Source organism: Callospermophilus lateralis, chromosome 12, assembly GCF_048772815.1.
Source record: "Callospermophilus lateralis isolate mCalLat2 chromosome 12, mCalLat2.hap1, whole genome shotgun sequence".
Classification (NCBI taxonomy): Eukaryota; Metazoa; Chordata; class Mammalia; order Rodentia; family Sciuridae; genus Callospermophilus; species Callospermophilus lateralis.
In genome coordinates, this window is record NC_135316.1 from 103,789,475 (window position 1) to 103,803,497 (window position 14,023).

Below are 14,023 nucleotides of genomic sequence, written 5' to 3' on the forward strand. Positions count from 1 at the left end.
TCTTAAAAATGAAATATACATTTTTCATATGCAGTAGCCATTCTGCTCCTGATGGCTGCTCAGGAGAAATAAGAGTACATGCTGTAAGGACTTGGGCAGGACTGGTAATAGCACTGTTTGTTTGTTTATAATAGCCTTGAACTTAGAGCAAGCCAACTATGTGTCAACAGATGTATGGATGATGGGATTGGGGCTTATCTACTCAATGGGATGCTACTCAACCACAATACTGGAAAAAGTTTTAATAGACTCAATTGCACAGAAGAATCTCAAAATTATGATGTTGAACAAAAGAAACCAGAAAAATACATGCTTTATGATTTTTATTTATATAAAATTTTAGAAATTAAACACTAATATATTGACACTATGCATGGATTACATTATTATTCCAGGGACATATATTTGATTGCATCCCAATTCTGCCACCAAACGCTGCTTAAAATATTGCATGAGCTTTATTTTAGCCTAATCTTTAGTCTTTGATAAAAATTTTTCAAATGTTTGGTTCAATTATTTATCATGGTTTCCATTTCCACATACTGTGCCACTTGGTAGAGAAAATAGTTTGCACACATGTTCCCTATTTAAAATGGCTTGTTTCGCCTTCTATATTTCATATCAATATATTTTATTTTCTTATAAATATTGTAAAATATATTTTAAAGTATATTATTTTATTTAAAAATATAATGTGGTACAGGATTTAAACCATTTTTTTGGATTTAAACCATTTTTAATAAAATAAATAAAACAATGTTTTGGGATAGGCTACTTTATGTATGATATTTATTCATAAGCAAATCCCAAATAAATCACTGTGTACATTTTACTCTTAAAGACACATCTGGGGTAGACATCTTTACAAACTCAAGCCAGTGGAATCTGCTAAGAATCTGATCTAATGTGTTTAACTGTATTTAAAATTTAATGATTACCATAATAAAGACATCATTACAGAATGATAATCCAAATGGTAATTAACATTTCTGTTTTGTTGCTTCAAGGTCAACGTGGTGGCAGAACAGCCTGTTCTGCCTTTGCTTTGTGACATTCCATTTCACCATGCTAAACACTCTCAGCGTGGATTGATACGACTTTTGGCCTCACTCTCTGCGCTGGATCTGAATATTGGTGGTTAGAGGCAGGGAAATTAATGAGTCCACTATTCTACCTCATTTTCCACTCCCCTCTTTAAATGGTAATTATAGTGACACCATTCATGTTATGGCTAAACATTTCTATTAGAAAACCGTCCTTCTTCTGAGATGAATGCTTCATCTGTAAAAACAGTTGACACATATAGATGAAGAAGAAAAGATGTAAACCAATAACATTGAAATTCAAAGCTTGTAAGGACAATTCAAAAAGTTAAAATAGGATTGCTAGGTGATGTTGTGTACGTTGTACACTGAAAAATTCCAGGGAATGCCATTCACACAGAGCTGGGTTTCAACATTTCCTCATTTTTAATTTGCTTAAGCGATTTTAGTTGTCCAAGAAAGTCCACCTATGATGGGATGGCTCCTTTCCCCGTGATGTGCTGCCCCACCTTGGGCCCAGAACCATGCAGTTGGCCTCTAGAGAATGAGACCTTTGAAACCCTGAGCCCCAGGTAAACTTTTCCTCCTCTGAGTTGTTCTTGATGGGTATTTTGGTCAGAGATCAAAAAAGTTGACTAAAACAAAGTTCTTTAGAAGTTGTAGCCGAAGTTACAGCTCACAGGCTAAGTCTTAAAAGAGAAGGTATCTAAGGTGTGCAACCTGGCTATGGCAGATGAAGCAGGGACAGAGGCCACACAGGCAATGTTCCAAGAATGTGGGGTTGATTGCCAAGAGCTCATGTGGACAGTTCTTTCTCCCTTTTGCTGCTCCCTGTATTTGTAATCAAGGGCAAAGTTTTCCTTTTCGGCGGGGTTGGGCAGCTGGCAAGGTGCACCAACTGCTCTGAACTGTGGGAGTTAACTAGATGCATTTATTTAGAGATTAATCCTACTAACGTGACAGATGGTCTAGCAAACATGGTGAGGTCTGATTCTTAGAGCATAATTCGTGGGCTTCTACTTCTTCCTTAGGCCCTGGTCCCAGGTGCTCCAGAATTGCATCCCATAGCAGGAGTAAATAACCAAGGTTTTATCATTTTTTATTTTTGGTCATTGGAGGCAATTTCTTTGAGTCACGCTATGAAGCTGATTGTAAGGAGGATCTATCAAGGGACAAGAACGATAGCATTTTACATAGCTCACTTCTCCACTACACTGCTTTAAATTCTTATTTAGCCATACTTTGGGGTTTATTTATTGTATTCTCCACTGAAAATGTAAATAAGTTTCCATTTGTTTTGCAGCTGGAAACAGCTCAGTAAAGAACAAAGAGCTGAACCCCAGGACAGGAGACAGCAGAGGTTTGAGGCACAGTGATCCATGGCTAGGGTTCAGGGGACCCCGGGGACTTGTTTCTCTGGACAAGGCAATAGGATGTGGTGGCCCAACTGCCACCCCAAGATTGAAGAGCTGAACCCCAGGGACTGTGGATTCCTCTCTGAAATGCCTGGGGCTGGAGCAGCGCGGGGTTGGTGAAGGAAAGAGAAGGGAAACCCGGACTCTTTGCTTCAGACCTTGAGGTCCCCAAGGTGGGACTGTGCCTCAGACTTCCTCAAATGCTTGGCTGGGAATTTTTCCAGCCTTCGGTGGCTGCCCAAGGGATGCTTCTGGAATAAATGAATAAATAAATACCTGTCTTTCCATATGCATTGTCTCATTTGATTCCGACAACAGGCTCCCTTGAATTTTTATTTCAATGAATATTCCTGAGCACCAGGGAGACAGGCAAGTCTGATCGAGACAACATTTCAGGTATTAGGTAGGCATCCAGGAGGCTTCAGTGCACGGGCAGCACACTAAGGCACCTGGGATCAGAGCTGTGGCTTCCACGACCTCTGTGTTGTCACTGAGCGGTCAGGAAGGGGTCCAAGGACTGGTAACACCCTGTGCTCCTGGAGTCTTGAAGGGGAGCCACAGTTCTCTATACTGAATGAAGGAAGCTTACTTGAAGAAAGGGACTATCAATGCCCCACAATTCTCTAGAGATTGTATTAAAATGCAGATTTGGCTCAGCAGGTCTGGGTTAGGATGTGAGGCTCTGCTCTTCTGATCAGTGCTGATGATGCTGGGCTGCTGGTTCATAACTGAACTGTGAGTATCAAGACTCTAAAAAAAAAATTCCATTTAGAGAAAGAGAAATAATCTATTACATCCAGAGTACTGTCTCCAGCGTGCCCAGGTAGCCAGTGAGACGGGAGAGAGGAGGAAACAGCACAGCCACTTTGGTTCACATGTCAGCTTCCAAGAGGTTCCACCTTCATTGGTGTTGAACAAACTTGACATTGAAACAGTCACGTACACACACACACACACACACACACACACAGATATGAAATTATGTACACAGATTTGTTTGAGTATATGCTCATTTTTTACTAATCATATTTTACATTTTCTTTCTTTCTTTTTTCTTTTCTTTTTTTTTTTTTTTTTGTTCTTTTAATGCTAAAAGAGCAAAATGGAGAGTTTAGACAAGACTGGTGGAGCATGGGGAAAAGGCAAGACTTGGATCATTACGTCATTTTTCAGACCAAGAGACAGGCTCACTGTGTCAACCGATTTGCCCAGGTCCACAAATCGGAGGTCTGAATGCAGACCTTCTGACTCCCCTCCTGGTGCTCTTTCCTCTCCTCAGTGCCTTGGGCACTTGGCTAGAGAACAGAGCCATAAAACAATTCAAAGCACAGGGGGAAAACCTCACCTACAGATGCACTTTCCTTCTGACCTCTAATAAAACACAAGCAGAAAAGTTGAGTTGCCAGAGCCAGATTGCCTTACATAAGCATCTCATTGGAGAGAGAACCTTCTTGCCGGTGTCGTTAATCACCCTACCTCTTCCTTTCCCCAGGAATCCCTGGTGACAGAGCAACTACAAGCTGTTTTGTGTCTGTACTGCAGCTATCTCAAGATCAGTTAGTATTTTCCAGAGCTGTCCTGTAGGAACACGACACAGGATAAGCACAACGTCAACCTTTTGAGCCCTTCCTGTCCAGCTGAGCAGCTTGTGAGCCTGTGAGGGACACTGAGATGGTCTCCTCCTGTCTTGTGGCTGCAACTTGGGCTGTGCACATGACCATTTGTGATTTTATATTGACAAAAAATAAAGCTATAAGCCAGGGTGGGGAGAGGTAAATTAAGTACCATCCATGCAGGTATATTACAGACAAAATGAATTCCACTAGAACACAGAACCTAAAGTAAGTCACCTTCCAAGTCATGTTATGGCTAAACATTTTAAAGGTCTCTTATGCAAAACCAAAATCTCATGCAGCATTCACAGACCCTGGCAATTCTATTGAGAAGGTACATGTGCACTCCTTTGTTCCTGTCTCTGGCACTTAATCCTTGCACGGTGTAAGCACTGCAGGCATTGGAAGTTTGGGCTTGTGAGAGTTCTTTCTCCTTCTTGGCTCTGACCTAACATTGAACAGAGACTGCTCAGAGACTAAGACCCTCAGGCCCTTTGGCATTTTGCACGTGAAGTCCTTGGAATACATCATCACCATGATAATGAATCACACTAAGTAATTTATTCCTCTTGATTCATTGACTTATGCATTCACTCATCCAGTTTACTATTCGCTTTAGCAAGCCAGCCTTACCTAGCATCTGCTAAGCCAAGGTCACTGAGAGAGGTGTGGAGGAAACTGCATAACTGCCAGCCTCATTCACAAATAGCCCCCATCTAGAGAGGGCAGATAATCAGAGCCCAAGGGATGCATGCTGGCATGAAACAGGACCAAAGGGAGAGGAACTGGTTTGTAGTTTCAGGTCCTACATTTATTAGTAGTGGGAAGTAATATTTCTTAAGGGCTTGGGAACCTTGGAGACATTGCAAATGCAGTAACAGAGGAGAGACAAGTGGCATATAGTAAGTATTGGCTGGCTATATCTATGGTATATACACGCATGTGTATATATACATGTGTATATGTATGTATATATTTACATATTTATATGTGTGTGTGCATATACACAATAACCTTGCAGGTTTACACATTCATATACATATGTAGACATATATTAATATACATATACTCAGGCATATCAATATACATATGTGCTTATGCAAACACAGACATAGACACATATATGCATACATATATTGGTATATGCATATACATACATGGGCATGTAATACATATGTATAAATATGTTTTTTTGATGAGAACATTTAATACATCACCTACTTTCTCAGCAATTTTAAGTGTAAATGACAGTATTGTCAGCTAGAAGCACAATACTGAAGGAGTGCTCCAGGACTTTTATCTTGTACAGCTGAAACTTGGTACCCATACCCATCAGCTCCCCATCTTCTCCTCTCCTGGGGGCCTCGTGTCCTGCATTCTACCTTCTGCTTCCGTGAGCTTGACTACGTCAGATTTCTCAAGTAAGCGACATCATACAGTGTCTGTCTGTGTCTGGATGATTTCACTTAGTGAAATGTCTTCCAGGCTTTTCCATGTTGTTGCAAGTATTTTTAAAAATTTTTTCTAATAGATATCCTGAGATATTAGTATCTCCATTGTAACTTACATTGTAACTTAAAGATTCTAAAACTTGCCAGGTTGCTCTGGGTCCACTTAGTTCTGGCTCTAAAGCTAACGGAGTTTCTGAAAATGATTCCTGAGAGAAGAGGCAAGGCTCAGGTCTTGTCACCTTTCCATAGCTGCTCTGAGTGTGCAGAAAGGAAGCACAGTGATTGCTCTTCCAGGCTTCTCAGTTGTTCTTTCTTAGTTCTTCCAGGAGTTGTTCGCTTTCTTCCATGTGTGCCTGCATTCTTTATAGCTGCACATCTCGGTTCTAATTCTTTCCCAGTTGCTTCTCTCTCACGGAAGCTCTCGTCCAACTGTGCCCAAGAGCAGCCACCTAGGAAACAAAGGATTCCATGCTAATCATCTCCTTTTAGAGCCTTGGGGTCCTAGACAATCAAGTTTCAGTAATTCACAAATCACATTTTAGAATGTCAAGAGTATTGTGTTATACCATGAATCGTGCAATAGCTATGAATCTGACACCTCAAAAAATATTTTCATCAATAATGACAGAGACCAGGAGGAGTTTAAACCTAATGACATTTTCTGGGTTTTACATATTAAATCTCTGCACTCCAAGGTCTGAGCAATTGGCTTATTCAGGAGAGAAGCAAGGAGTGAGGGCACCTTGAGACATCAAGCTCTTTCCACTTTCCCAGCTTATGGAGGACAGGGGTATTTCCAGAACGTGTGGCCCTCAGCTGCCTGGGGCTTCCTGTGTTCCTTCCACCCAGCCTTCCTCTCTCTGGTCACAGTGAATGTGGCCACAGTTACGCTCCACAATGCACTCCCTTGGGTCTTCAGTGTCTTAGGCATTTCTTTATCATCCCTCATATCCCAGATGTACTGCCTTTCTTTTTGCTCTTTCTCCATATTTCATACTAGATTCAATTTTCATCAATTGTGATTTAGTTTTTCCTAAATAACAGGAAAGACCTTTTCTGAAAGTACTGCCAGGAGTTTAGAGAATGGAAAGGGTGGAAATTGTTTGCATTCTTATTTTGTTTGTTCTTATTTTACTTGTACAATTTGAGAGAGAGAGAGAGAGAGAGAGAGAGAGAGAGAGAGAGAGAGAGAGAGAGAATAGCAAGTGCATGCAGGAGACAGGGAGTGAATGTGTCACATTGCCTTATTAAAGCAATGTTTACATTATCTTTTAGAGAGAACTTATCTTTAAAAGAACATACGTAGTACCCCATGAGAGAATGGAAATTAGAAAAGAAAGATCTGCACAGACCACCACATTTCTCAGGGAGATCATTCAGATACAGCACTGTGTGCAACATCCCTGAGGGTGAGGGGTGCCGCTGTGTTCACCAGGGTGCCCTCAGCAGAGCGGCAGCTGTGCTCAGCGGAGATACTCCTGGGAGGGAAATTCTCGGAAGATCATAGAAGCGCTCCAGTTCATTTGGAGGTTATTGGGCTCCTAATATGTATGGGGTAGATTTATGTGAAGTTAGTAAATTTTCCAAACTGAGCGGATTAGGAGAATATTTGTATCTCATCAACTCTTTGCCTTTGCCACTTCATAAAATGACCTATTATAGAGCTTATTTCAGCCCCTATGTAATACAGGTGGACCCAGGTGCAAGCTACCTGTGAGGCCTGAGCCAGGTCAGCTGTGGTAGTCTGGACAAGCTTGGACCCCAAGTGCTCCTCTGAAAAGAGTGGAAAACCAGGATTGGTTTTGGAGTACCAAGATTACTTTATGTACAACATGGTATGTGGACGCTGTAGGAGGGAAAATACTGGACAGCGAAGCCATACCACGCAGCTTTATGGAAACCGCAGCTGAATACAATCACACAACTTCCCATGATGCTCTAAGATGAAAACTTCTCTCTCTCTCTCTCTTATTTCTCTAAAAGACATTGCCTTAGTGATGATGCAGAAAATTACTGAAAGCAATACCTAAATTGAGCAGAATCTCATCCTCAATACCTTTTATAAGGTTCAGTTAATTTTCTTCTCTTATTTTGGGGAAAAGAGATTGGAAAATTACCTTTAGCTGGCAAAGAAGGAGAATAACAGTGTGTCTCAGCCATTAACTTACTACTATGCCCTAGTCTTTATTTGATAAGGGTCAGAACATCTAGTTCTAAAAGTTGGGCTTTTAAAAAATTTTTTTTTAAAACAGGAATCCGCAAAGATAATAATCTATGTGCTCAGTTTGCATTTCAGTGAGATGTTTCTGAGGGCACATTCCCAGCATGATAATGAGGCTTTTGCCACTGCAAGGCCCCAGTGACAGTTGGATCCACAAACAGCAGTTCATCAATTGATTGCAGGTGTTTCCCCTTGGAAAACAAAAACTGCATGTACATACCAGGAGGTGAGGGAAAATCGATTTTCAACAGCCACACAATCTGGTGAGTTCTGAAATGTGGCTTTGGGAAATAAATTCTCTTGCTGTTATTTTCATATATAAAGATATTCCATTTATAAAATGTAGGACCAAAGATGCCAATGGTAATAAGGATTGATAAGTTGAAAATTAATTTTCATATAGCCAGAAATGGATGAAACCTTCTAACTAGAACAAAGTAAAATCTCAAAATATTAAATGACATATCCATTATTATTCTTAAGGAAGCCATTTACAATCTCATTATATTTATAAATCCTGTCTAAAACATTTATTAACATCCATAAAAAGACAATTTGATGAAAAATAAACCCAATTTCCACTTAGGAAGCTATCAGTAATGTGCATAACCTTACATTTGCCAACTTCAGAATTTATTCTATCATATTTTATTTGATTTCTCAAAATGACGCTTGACAGAGTCACGTCTCCTTGGGCCTCCTAAGGATTTCAAGTATGATTTTCCTCTTGGTGAACACCTTTGGACTTCTAGTGAAGACCCACATTTTCTCCTGATTAGCCCGCCTGCCTTTGTCCTTTCTCATGGTGGTCTGCTGTAGATGGCCCACCAACTTGGGCTTTCATCAATATTTTCCAAACCTTGGTTGAACTTTCTTAGAGTCAAGACAGACATATATGATGAAAGCCTAATTTCTGAAGTTAAAATTGGTTCTTTGGAAAATAACTGCACAAAATGGGCTATCAATAGATGGCAGTTTCCATGTTCAATGATAGATTTATACATATGTTCATGCTCCAGTAGCTGTTCATAATCTAGAACCCTCGCGGCCAGTTTTCATTAATATTTCCTCGTTTCCGGTCTGTTACATCTGAGGACTAGATGCAAAAGTTACTTTCAGGATATCTTCACATTCTCACCTACCCCTGACCTGATGAATAGCAGGGCTTCTCAGCTTGACCACTCTGGACATTTGGGGGTGGGTTATTCCTTTCCAGGGGTCTGGATGCCATTTGCCATCCTTTCCCCAAGCCCTGGAATTGTGTCTCAAAATGACCCCTGGAGACAAAATAATGCCCTGTTTAGATTCAAGAAACAGGAATTTTTGTGACCCGTCTGTCCTGTGCCACATTTTGGGGACCATACCAGTTTAAGAGGGAGTACTATAAATTAAGAGTAAGAGAATTAAGGGATTTAAAGTTGGTGCTTTCCCCCCTCATTCTGTTATTTTGGACAAGGTTCTCGAATTATGAAGACTGGTTTCCTTATGTACAAATTAGGAGCAGTGATGCAGGATGCAATGCTAACTAATTTATTTTAAGAATAAACTAATATCAAAATGTTAGAGTTACAATGATTAAAACGTGCAAGTATTACCTATTCAGGTATTTCCTCATGGTGCCAACCCATTTCCTTTCCATCTCCTGGTAAGTACAATTGGAAACTCACTCTTTCCAGAGGCACTTTCCTGAATAAGTTGACTCTCATTCCAAATGTATAACTCTTCCTTAGGAATTTTCTTCAGAGCCAGTTTATGAGTCATTCAAGGAAATAAGTCTCGTTTCTTTGCGATCACACTTCATTTGGAACCCCAAATAGAATTACACAGCCTGATCACTCACTTAATTCACTAGATTTGGCTCCAAAAGACTTTCACTGTTTCCAAATACGGAAGCAGTATTCAAAAGAGTTTGCCACCTTGGCTTGTACTGGGAAGAAGTGCCATAGACTTTGAAGACAGTGGCAAAGGAGGTTTTGTAAGGTTTCAAGACAGAGGACCTTGGGTCATTGAATATATTGCAATAAAAAGAACCATCTTGAATGTAGATAATTATCACTTGAGTTTCGGTTTGGTTTAGAAGAATCTCTCCTCCATGTTCTTACCCGTTTTATAGGTCTGTACGAGGTGGTTTGTCCTTGTCTTTTCTGCAGTTGCTTCTCTTCTCAGCTTCCTTTCCCCAGTTCTGCCTACTTTGACATAAGCACAGTCTCAGTTAACGCACTTTGTTCTTGACCTGTGATTTCTTTTATGCAGCTTAATATGGCCAAGTAACTCCTCCTCTCCACGAGTCTCACTTTAAATCCATAACCAGAAACCCTATGTGAGCCCTCGGTGCTTCCTCACAATCTTCTTCTACTTTCTTGATTCATGGACCCATCTTTCTACTGAGATTCTTCCTTTTGCTTTTTTTTTTCTCTTTTGAAAATCTAGGACCTTCTCCCTCAATATCACTCCCAATGGATTTCCACCATATTATGAAAAATGAAGTCATCAGGATTCACATTCCTAGAAACTGAACTTCCACATGTGCCCACCTACTTGCACTCTTTCTCTCCTGGTACTACATGAGCTTCCCCACCCACCCAGAAGACACCCTCCACCTGTGCGTGAGAATGGAGAGCCCTGCTCCAGCACCCACCTCCTTCCTTTGCACCAGGCTTGTAATCTTTACTGGACCATTCCCAAGAGCAAAGAAAGAACTTTTGAAAATGTCAGTCCCTTGACCCTAGTTCCTTCTCAGTTAACTCCTTTTACCTCTGTCCCTGAGTTTTGCAATTGTTGAAATAGCTCTTTTTATACTTGCCCTCTAGCTGGCCTGGGCTTTCACTACACCCGCAACGTGCTCTTGTCAAAGGTGCCCATGGGCCTCCACGTGGCCACATAGAGCAGTGGCTCTTCCCACCTTATGCGGCTCAGTGGACTGGCAGACTAGGAAGTAACTTACCACCGTTTCCTTCTCAGAATACTTTCTTCCTTTAGTTTCTGCATTCCTTTCTCCTTGGATTCCCCTCCGTCTTTACCTGTTGCTCTTTCTCTGTCACTTTTATTCTTTCCTTCTCTTCTTCCCACTTTTCATGGCCAGAGTGCCCAGGACTTAGCTTGGTCATCTTTTCTTCCATAGCTAAAGCTGCACTTACTTCCTTGTGTCTTACCCAGTCTCGTGGCTTGTCCTGTCATCTATATTGCTGGTTATTCCTGTTGTGGTTTGGATCTGGAATGTGCCCCCAAAGCTCATTTGTTAAAGTCTTGGTCTTTAATGCAGCAATGTCCAGAGGTGAGGCTGTTGGCAAGTGGCTTCATCAGTGGATTAACCTATTTGGTGGAGCAATTATTTGAATGAACTAATAGGAGGAGGTAGAAAACACAGTCTGGCAGAAACATGGTTGGAGGATGTTGGTCACTGGGGGCATGCCCTTGGGGACTCTGACTTGTCACTGAGTCTTTCTTTTTCCTCTCTCTCCCTCTGAGCAGAGAAACTGTCTTTGGCCTTGTCTGTCTGCTATGCTGTTCTGGAGTCTACTGAGCATGGACTGAAGTCTCTGAGACTGTGAGCCAAAATAAACCTTTCCTCATCCAAGTTGTTCTTGTTAGATATTTTGGTCACAGCAATGAAAAAAATTACTGACACAATTCCCAAGTGTAGATCAGTAACCCAATCAGTTCTCAGCTCCAGTTTTGCATCTCATATCTCCTACAGCTTCCCCTTGAATATCCAATAGGCAGTACAAACAGAAATTCCAAAACTGAACTCTTGATTTGCCCCATGTACCGGTTCCATTCATAGCTTTCCTTATCCTTGTTGATAACAACTCCATATATACAATTTTTCTGGTCAAAATCCTTGATTCCTCTCTCTCATACTCTTTTTTTTTGAATCCTCAGGGAGTCTTGTCAAGTCTCTCTTCAAAATATGTCCAGAATCTGGACCCCTGTCGCCACTACCACTGGTTCCACCATAGTCTAAGTGGAATCACTTTTGTTCTGGAATGTTCTACTTATCTCATAACTGGGGTTCATTTTGCCCTCTGGTGGTCTGTTGTTAATACAGGATCCAGGATGATTTCTTTAATTGTTTCTTCTGATAACGTCCCTTGTTTTCTATCTCATCTATTCTGTGTTGCTATCAAAAACATAAAGTGGAGAGGTTTGTTTGCTTCAGGACTCTGGGGTGACTACAGGTTCCAAATGGCATGGCATGAGGTCATGGCATCACAGACAGTGGAGAAGCAAAAAAGGAGCCAATTGTGTACAGGAGGGCAATGACACTAGGTGGCCTTGCTTACACCAACCTGATCCTCAGAGAATCAACTCACTCTTGGGAGGCAAAACTCACTCAGTGAGATGTGCATTGATCAGTTCATCTGTGTGGAGCCCCTGAGACTTAACTGTCTGTCATTAGGTGCCACTTCTTAGAGTTCGCACCCCCTCAGCATGGCTAGACTGGGGAGCCAGCTTACAGCACATGTATGTTTGGGGGACATGTTCAAACCCTATCCAAACCACAGCACCTGCTCACACCAAGTGTCCCCTTTAGAATCCGTGGGTAAGTTTTTGCAGTGGCTTGCAAGGATCCGCATGACCTGGCCTCACCTCCGTTCCCTTCCTCCATCATTTTCCCTCACACCATCTACTCCAAGGAGTCCCCCAACTCTGGCATCATGCAGTTCATCAAATATTCCAGGGACACAATTGGCCTTGCATATCCCCTCATCACTTCCCAAAGCCTGGAGCATCCTTTCAAGACACAGGGCTATGTTCCCTCAACTCCTTCTGGTATTTTCCAGGGCCAGCTTCCCTCTGAATGTTGCCCTCTTCACTCTAATTAAACCACAGCCCTTGCCTGGCCCAACCCCCATCCTGCCCGGACTCTTAATGCCCAACTCTTCCCTTCTATTTTGTAGCACTGATTATCTTTTCATTTATAATCTCAACATAATAATTTAGTTATTCAAGTTATTCATTTTTTTCCTTTTTGTTCCATTATTTATCCCAAAGGCCTGGAATTGTACTCAACCAATCATAAGAGTTTAGCAAGTATTTTTAAAAAACCAAACCAAACCAAACCAAACCAAAACTAAACAAAAAAATCCAACAAAAAGCAAAAACCCCAATAACTGCCACGTGTAGTTGTCATTTATATATCAATAATCTATGATTTTTGTGAATTTGAACTTGCTCAAATTCAGGGTATATATTTTGGCTCATTACCTTTATGGTACAATAAACTCATATTTATATGTGAAAGGTGCTCAATAGATGTTTCCCAAATGATGATCTTTTACAAATATAATCTTTTCAAAGAATTTCAGTGTGGAGTTGCCTATGTATACACCATTTTCAGAACACTGAGTACAAATGTAAAAGACTTATGCACATGGCGAAGTAATCCTGGATAATGTCATGTTTCTCTGTTTCTTTTACTGACTAGCAATTAGAACAATGGAAGTCTCACTGTGACAATAAGCAAGATTGGTAGATAGAAACAGTGGTGTAAGAAGCCTGGAATTATACACATTTCCAGAGACTTATTTGACAATGTTCTCAGTGTAAGCAGTGATAAGAAAATCACGTACAGAAACAAGGAATGAAAATTAGGGAACTGATGAAACAAAACTTGGCTATTCTTAGAAAAGAAGTAGAGAAACGGTTCACATTTTATCAGATTTGCTTCATTCTAGCTGTAGACAAGGCAGCTGGGGTGCAGGGACCACATACATGCATTGTTCATTGACCACACCCCAAGTGAGGGAGGAGGAGGAAGGCAACCTCTGGAAGGCCAGGCAGGTCAAAGGCAGGATTTCTTAACTTCAGTGAGGACGGGCATAAGCAGACACTTTGTGAACTGTCAATTTGAAAGCTTTCACCATTCATGAAAAAAAAATTCTTCAAAAAATTATTCTGGCAAGTACATCAATAATTCTCCCTTATCCTCTCCCCCAGATTATATCCAGACATTTACATATACATGCACTTGTGTGTATACACACACATATGCACACAAATAAATACACATATGAATTTTATATTTAGGTAAGTGCAATTGATGCCATGTTTTAATTTAGATTTGTCACTTGAAACCTCAGTCTTTGCTATTGCCTATGAAGCTACCTCATTCTTAATAATGATCATGTAATATTCCATTATTAGTACTGCACTACAGTTTATTAATTATTTCAATATCAATAGCTATTGGAGTTGTTTCTAGTTTTTTAAAATTTATAGACAATGCAAAAGTGAAAGTTTTATTTACTTGTGCAAGTGTTTCTGCAGAGAGGGTTGT